The sequence below is a fragment of the Lycium barbarum genome, chromosome 12 (assembly GCF_019175385.1).
Source record: "Lycium barbarum isolate Lr01 chromosome 12, ASM1917538v2, whole genome shotgun sequence".
Lineage (NCBI taxonomy): Eukaryota > Viridiplantae > Streptophyta > Magnoliopsida > Solanales > Solanaceae > Lycium > Lycium barbarum.
The window spans coordinates 85402210-85409640 of NC_083348.1; the positions used below are offsets into that span (position 1 = coordinate 85402210).

The window sequence follows — 7431 nt, forward strand, 5'->3', positions numbered from 1 at the left end:
TCTTATTTTATTTTCTTAACCTAGATGAATCCTAATGAATTAGTAGGTTTAGCTCTAGTATAATGGGTAGTAAATTTAAGAGAGATATTAACATTAGTTCCATAAGTTTCATTTCCTTTTATGTTAAAATTATTCATAGTATTTATTATTTGGAATAATTGATTTGCAAAATGGCATGACTATATATTTTAAGTAAAAGGGAATCATATTTTTATCCTAAACATTTCAAAACGTCACTAATATGCAAGTATAAACTCAAGTATATTTTATAAATAACTCTTCAAGTTTGAATCAATCACGCATATTTTTAGCTAAGCATAGTTAATAAGAATTAATAAAAACGAAAAAGAAAAACTCACTTCCTCTTGAATCCTATTCATAAGCCTAGATTTTTCTACATTGCTATATTCATATAATATAATTCAAAATTGTTAAAACTCTTCTCAAAAGCTATTATTTATGGGCAAATTATCATATTTCTTATAAGTCTCATCTTTGAATAGCATTTATTATATTTTCATTTAAAGTCTTAGCAATATTTATCAGTCCTATTTTAAAAAAAAATGGCATTTTAAGTTTTCTTTTATATTATATTTTCTGTAAAGCTTATTTCCACTAATACTATTTTCCATTTTTAAATTTAAACATTATATTTTACTCTCAATTAATTAACCTAAGTTGGCCGGATAACCGTAATTTAACGGATTCTAAAGGATGCCTAACCCCTTCCCTTTAGGATAATATAGAGCCCTTACCTAGAATCACACTGGTTAAGCAGACTATTAACGGAGGTTTAGTTTTAACTTTGCCTTAGTTAACATCTAGGTGTCCTAATTCACCGTTAAATTAATTAGGTGGCGACTCCTTAAAATAAATAAAAAGAAATAGGAATCACCAATACGTCTTAGGTGGTGTTCTAAGATACATTATTGAGGAAATTTATTAAAAATCTACAAGGAATTGTACAAGGAATATATAATATATGTTTCAAGAAAAAAGTGGCTTGTTAAAATTCGGTTTTTCGGTTTAACCGAATTAAATTTTGCATAAACCGAAAATCGAACCGAATTGTTGAAATCTTATAAATTTAAACCGAACCAGACCGAATAAACCAAAAAACCGAAATTAAATTCGGTTTCGGTTCGGTCGGTTTTTTCGGTTTGAACCATATTATGCCCAGCCCTACTTGCAATGTTTTAAAAGGCAATTTTGGGGCGAGCCTCATTGGTCGTATTAACCGGGGCAATTCGTGGGGGCGAAAGTACTGTGAGGCGTAAACCCATCGGTCTGGGCGTACTCTTAGGCATTGGATAAGTTTTTGTTTTGGGGCATACGCCAGCAAACCTCTACAACAACAACAACATACATAGTGTAATCCCACAAGTAGGGTCTGGGGAGGGTAGAGTGTATGCAAACCTTACCCCTATCTTGGGAGGGAGAGAGGTTATTTCCAAAAGACCCTCGGCTCAAGAGAACGCATGACAAAGAAGAGACAAGAATTAACAAAAGTAAAGCAGCCATGGCAAAATAATAGGTAAGCATTATGGAGAAAAGTGATAGTAACTACAGCAAACTAATACGATAATCAAAGTAGAGAACAGATAGTAATAAAAATCGAAGGACAAAACACTAAAAAAAAAATATATATTACCCCTATTAGTATGTGAGGGTACACGAGACAACGCTAGTATGTGGGGATACACAAGACAACACTTTTGTAACACCTCGTGCATTCGGGCTAAGATTTGACTCGTAAAACGGGAGTATAATGAAGCCAATTTGAGTAGTGTAGAAACGGTGTTTGAAACCCAATCAAGACATAAGAAGAGTACTTGGGCAAAGTAAAGACGGTAGCTACTCTACAGAGCGTGTTTTCAAGTGAGTATGCACCATGTCTCACTTAAAATGAGTATACAAAAAAATATATACGGAATTTGGGAAAACCTACTTCTTGAAAGTTGTAGATATTTGAAATACCTTTCCAACGGTAAATTATGGAGGTCAAACAGACATCTGTACAAAAATTTATGCCAATTTTACTAAAATAGTGTTCTGCCGATTTACGGCAGAATTTACGGGCCGTAAATTTGTCCAAAAATTTCAGCAAACTGCTACGGATTTACGGTAGGATTTACAGTCCGTAAATCTGATTTACGGGAGTAAAATGGGACTAAAGTGAGCGTAAAACAGGTCCAACAGCAACTTTAAAACTTCGTTTTAAGGTTTTTTCACTTCATTCATCACATCCCCAAGCCCTAGAACGACCATTCTCTCTTCTCCTCATCCTCATACATCAAGTTAAGTCCCTCCCATGTATTCCCAAGTGAATTTCAATGGTTATACATGAATTTTAAGCGAAATCCTATGTTAACAACTTAGGGTTTTCAAGAAAACCCATCTCAAGGTTCAAGATTCAAGATTTTGGAATTTTCTCCAAAGATTCAGACTTTTCTCAAGTTTTTGGAGCGATTAAGGTATGTAGAGTTTCTATCTACGTGTGGGAACATTATTGTTCTTCCTCACGCCACGTTCTTCCATGAAAGTATGAGATTATACGAAAACTAGGGTTCTAGATATGTTCATGATAACCCTAAGTCTATATACTATGATATACCATGTTTATATGAATAGTTCGTTATCGTATTCTCGATATTCCATTTTGGTTATTGAGAATCTGTCCGTAATTCATGAAAACCCATACTTTGCATTCCATGGGTTCTTACATGTAAGTTATTAATTACTATGTTTATTTTCATGAACTTCTACATGTTTTCCATATTTCCATACAAGTTATATTATATATTATCTTCATGTTTTAATACAAGCAAGAATCATGTTTCCAAGAAAGTTATATAATTCATGGGCTTCGTAGCCAATTATATCATGTTCATATTTTTTGGAGTTGCACTAATTACCGAGAAGGCTTCAAACAGCCTGAAACTACGTTAGCCACCGTAGGATAAGGATCGCTCCTCCCAGTAAGACGATTCCTTAATATTGATTGGATCATTTCATGTCATATTGCATCTTATACCCAGGCAAGGTATGAGAGGCTTTGCTAGTAGGGCGCAAGTACCAGACTTCATGTTGTCGGTTATATTTATGCTCTCCCTACTTAAAATGGTTTTACTCATGTCATATCTATGTATATTCATGTTCATGACCAGGTTTCAGTTTCAGTTTCACTTTTTATCATGTTATTTCATTCAGTCACTTTACATATCTGTACATTCAATGTGCTGACGTTCCCTTTTATTGCTCGGGGGCCTGCATTTCACGATGCAGGTACGGATTTACATGACGACGCATCTGCTCAGTAGGATTATTCACGTATCAGCTTATTGGTGACCCCATCTCCTTCGGGGTTTAGTCATTCATCTATTTCCTTATGTTAGTCATGCATTAAAGGTATACTGGGGGCCTTGTCCCAACAAGTATATTTTACTATCCAGACTCATGATAGAGGTTTCATAGACTAGCCAGTTATGTTATGTCAGATATTCAGAGTTGTTTAGCCATCTTTGGCTCGATTCATGGTATTTCCGCATTCATGTTTTAAACGAGTATTTTATTAATTATTATGACTTCATGTGTTTTCATAAAGCCCATCATGTTTCATGTTATATTCCGCTCATGTATGTCTCATGATGATTCAGCAAGCCATGTGGTTCGCTCGGTCACATGCAGAAGGCACCGAGTGCCGTGTTTCGCCCAGGCCATGGTTCGAGGCGTGACAACTTTAGTACCTACTAATCTTTTACTCTAATATGCGACCTCCACAACCTCCTATCTAAGGTCATGCCCTTGGTATTCATTAACTGCGCCATGTCCTGTATAATCACTTTTTCCCAATACTTCTTCGACCTCTACCTCTCCTGAAACCATCCGTAGACAACCTCTTGCACCTCCGCACCGAGACCTTCGTGCATCTTGTTTGTACATGCTCAAACCATTTCAACCTCGCATCCCGCATCTTGTCCTCCACAGAGGCCACTCCCACCTTGTCCCAGATAACTTCATTTCTAATCCTATCATTCCTACTATGCCCACACATCCATCGCAGCATCCTCATTTTCGCAACATTTATATTCTGGACTTGAGATTTCTTGGCTGGTAAACACTCCGCCTCATACAAGGTCTGACCACCACTCTGTAGAACTTGCCTTTAAGTTTTTGTGGCACATTTTTATCACACAAGACTCTGGAGGCGAACTCCTTTTTCATCCACCCTGCCCCAATACAGTGTGCGACATCATCGTCTATCTCCCCATTTCCTTGGATAATGGACCCAAGATACCACAAAATACAAATTCAGCTCGTTATTAATTTCTAAGAAGTTAAAAAAAAACTTTTAAAAAAATCTTAGCCTTAATTTTTATTCTTTATCTTTCACCCGGTAAAGGGGAAAAATGATCAATGTGCAAACTACAAAGCAAAAACGTATCATTTGTTGATGCTTCTGATGGTAGGGAATTCTTTGCTTTTCTTAATTTTTCAAGTCTATAAATTTCTACCCAACTTTTTAAAGAAAGTCTTAGGGTTATTAGTTTTTTTAATTAAGTCGTTCTGATTAATTGTTTATTCTGGTTAACATTTTGAGATCAAGCAGTTCTATGTACATTTCCACTTTATATTTTCTTGAATTTTCTATAATTTCTATGTAATTTTATCTTATTATTTTTTACTTTTTTATTTTAATTTACAAAATGTTTAAAATTAAATAGTCACAGGGCTTACACCCTACGCCTTGAGGTTTACGACTCGCCTCGCGCTCACATCTTTTAAAACACTGATCACTTTATTTGATGTATATGTTAATGTATGTACAGTGATACACGTGACATCGATGATTTACGTTCATCAATACATCCGACATACAAGTATTCCACTAACATCACCACCAAAAAAAGAAGGAAGAGAGTTTCATCGGAGAAAAACTTGTCCAAAATATTGCCTGAGCAAGTTTGAACGTTATTGTTGTAGGGCGGAGGGCTGCTAGCCTTGGAAGAATCGGATAAAAAAATGAGAGAGGCGCAAAGCTTTCCGTTCCAAAATGGTAAGGTCAAAATCTGTCACAGCTGATAAAACTGAAAATGGCACTGAAAGGGAAAGCGGGAGAGATGGACTACTGGAGCGGCGCTAAAGAGAGATTTAGGGTTTGGTTTGGGCCTATTCAGAATTTAAAAGTTAATGTTGTTATGTTTTATAAACTATTGTTATGTCAGGTAATAATTTCCAAGTATTACAAAATGGGTAATTAGTAAACTTAAGTCGTTATATCACGTAATTTTTGCAAATGTTTTGTCCCTGAATTAATGGCTTATTTTTAACTCTTTCCCTTTCCTGTCACTTCAGCCCATTGATACTAACATTTGGAGAATGAAATAGGAAAGTAACTTGTTCAATTTATTATGTTATGAGCAATCATTTGCAAAATTTAGAAATTATTAGTTACCTTTTGTTTTCTCTTTCCCTTCTATTTTTAATCACCTCTAGGGTACTTCGACATTTAACAGAGTAGGTAAATATAAGTTAAACCTCGAATTTTCATAGAGACGACATAAGTTGGAGTGATAATGATAAACAAAAATGAGTCGGATAGACATGAATTTAATTCATGCATCACCAAGCTAATTTATCATCAAACGAATATGTTATCCATTTAAAATGATCTTTTTACCGAACATCTTAGTTAAATAAAATTTTCTATATGCATGTAATGAGACATCTTCCCTACTTTCCTTGTCCTTCAAATCATCAAAATAGAATCACGTAAATTGTTTCTTTCTTCTAATTTTATTAATGGATCACTAGGGTCCAATAGTACCACAATTTTAATATACATTGTAGGTCAAAGATTGAACAAACCATGGAAATAAATGTAGCAACATATTGCCTTTCAGGCAGTTAAATCATAAACATTATGTTACCTTATTAGTCAAATCATAAGGTATTTTGTTTCGTGTGTCTTCGAGATGAATGTCAATTAATCGTGTCTGATGAGTTTTGTTTGGTGGAGTATTAATTAATCAATAATGTCACTACACATCCATGATCTTATTGTACCTAAACCCCTCAATTTGCTCAAAATTAAAATCAACTATATAGGTGTTAGCTATGAGTAGTAGTTGTAATTTTTGTGTCTAGAAGAGTTGGATTTGATTTTCAAGTCAAAGCTAACCTAATATCGAAATATATAGCTACTAATTACTTTATATAGATTATTACAATTTCTTTCATTCAGTTGCATGTCACACTTGCAAATAAAGTCTCAAGTTCGAATAAGAGACCTCTTCGTAGGAAGAGATCGATTCACCCTTCTTAATAAGTGTATCAATGTCAATAGAGACAATTAGTGAGCTAGTGAATTGCAAATATCAGATGCAATAATAATAATAATAATAATAATAATAATAATAATAATAATAATAATAATAATAATAATAATAATAATAATTAAAAAAAAAAACATGTTTCTTGGTTTTGTTTCAGTGGGGGCGATTTACTTAATTCTCTTTTTTTTTTCTTGTGTGTACGTGTAGATCGTGGTTAATCATGCTTCTGTGTTTTAGCACACGCAACACTATTTCTCCACTCTCTATTTGTAACTCTTTTCTGACCTATATATACATAATACTTGTATAATGTAATTTTATGATTCAATAACGCCGATATAAATTAATATTTTAGACCGCAAAGTCTTACCCTCAATATATTTTTGGCTCAAGGATATCCCTCCTTCTCACCTTTTAGTATTCTTGAACCAAAAATAAAGATTGACGGTATTTTTAGACCAAAAGATAAAAGGAGAGTATTTGTGAAGCATTGTTTAAACGTTAGAGTTATTAGTGGTCCTTTTCCAATTAAGGAATAATATCACTCCACATCCATGATTTCATTTTGTGCCTAAACCTCTCAATTGCTGAAATTACAAATTAAGATTGTAGGTGTAATTGAGGCAAGCAAGCGCATCTGGTGTAGTGGTATCATAGTACCCTCTCACGGTACTGACCAGGGTTCGATTCCCTGGATGCGCAGTTTATTTTCTTTTCGGAAACATCTTTTTTAACTTTTCTCAAGGTAGGAGTAAAATCCTTTCTTTAACGCAAACTTTCGAAATAGCTACCAATTTTAGTTAGAAAATTGCAATTTCTTTCATTCTGGCATAGCAAACAAGGTTTCGAATTCGTGTTAGGGGTAGGAGGCAGTTTACCACTACATGTTTCTTGTTTTTTTCATAATACGGTTATTTCTCAATTTCGACCCTCATATTACTACAACATTTGGCCTTGAGCCCATGTTATTGCAGTTGCATATTATGTTACCATGATTCAGACATAGATATAAAATTGGAAGACTGCCATTTGAAATTTGTTATGTACAGAAGGATCAACTAGGACTGTTGCTCATGTGTTGCCTTTTTTTTCTTCT

At 34.2% G+C, this 7431-nt stretch overlaps 1 non-coding gene across 1 annotated transcript; it reads left to right on the forward strand.

The window, feature by feature from the left end:
- The first annotated feature begins 6966 nt into the window (after positions 1-6966).
- Positions 6967-7037, forward strand: TRNAE-CUC (transfer RNA glutamic acid (anticodon CUC)). The gene has a single exon. It is a non-coding gene; the product is annotated as a tRNA-Glu (tRNA).
- The last annotated feature ends 394 nt before the right edge of the window (positions 7038-7431 follow it).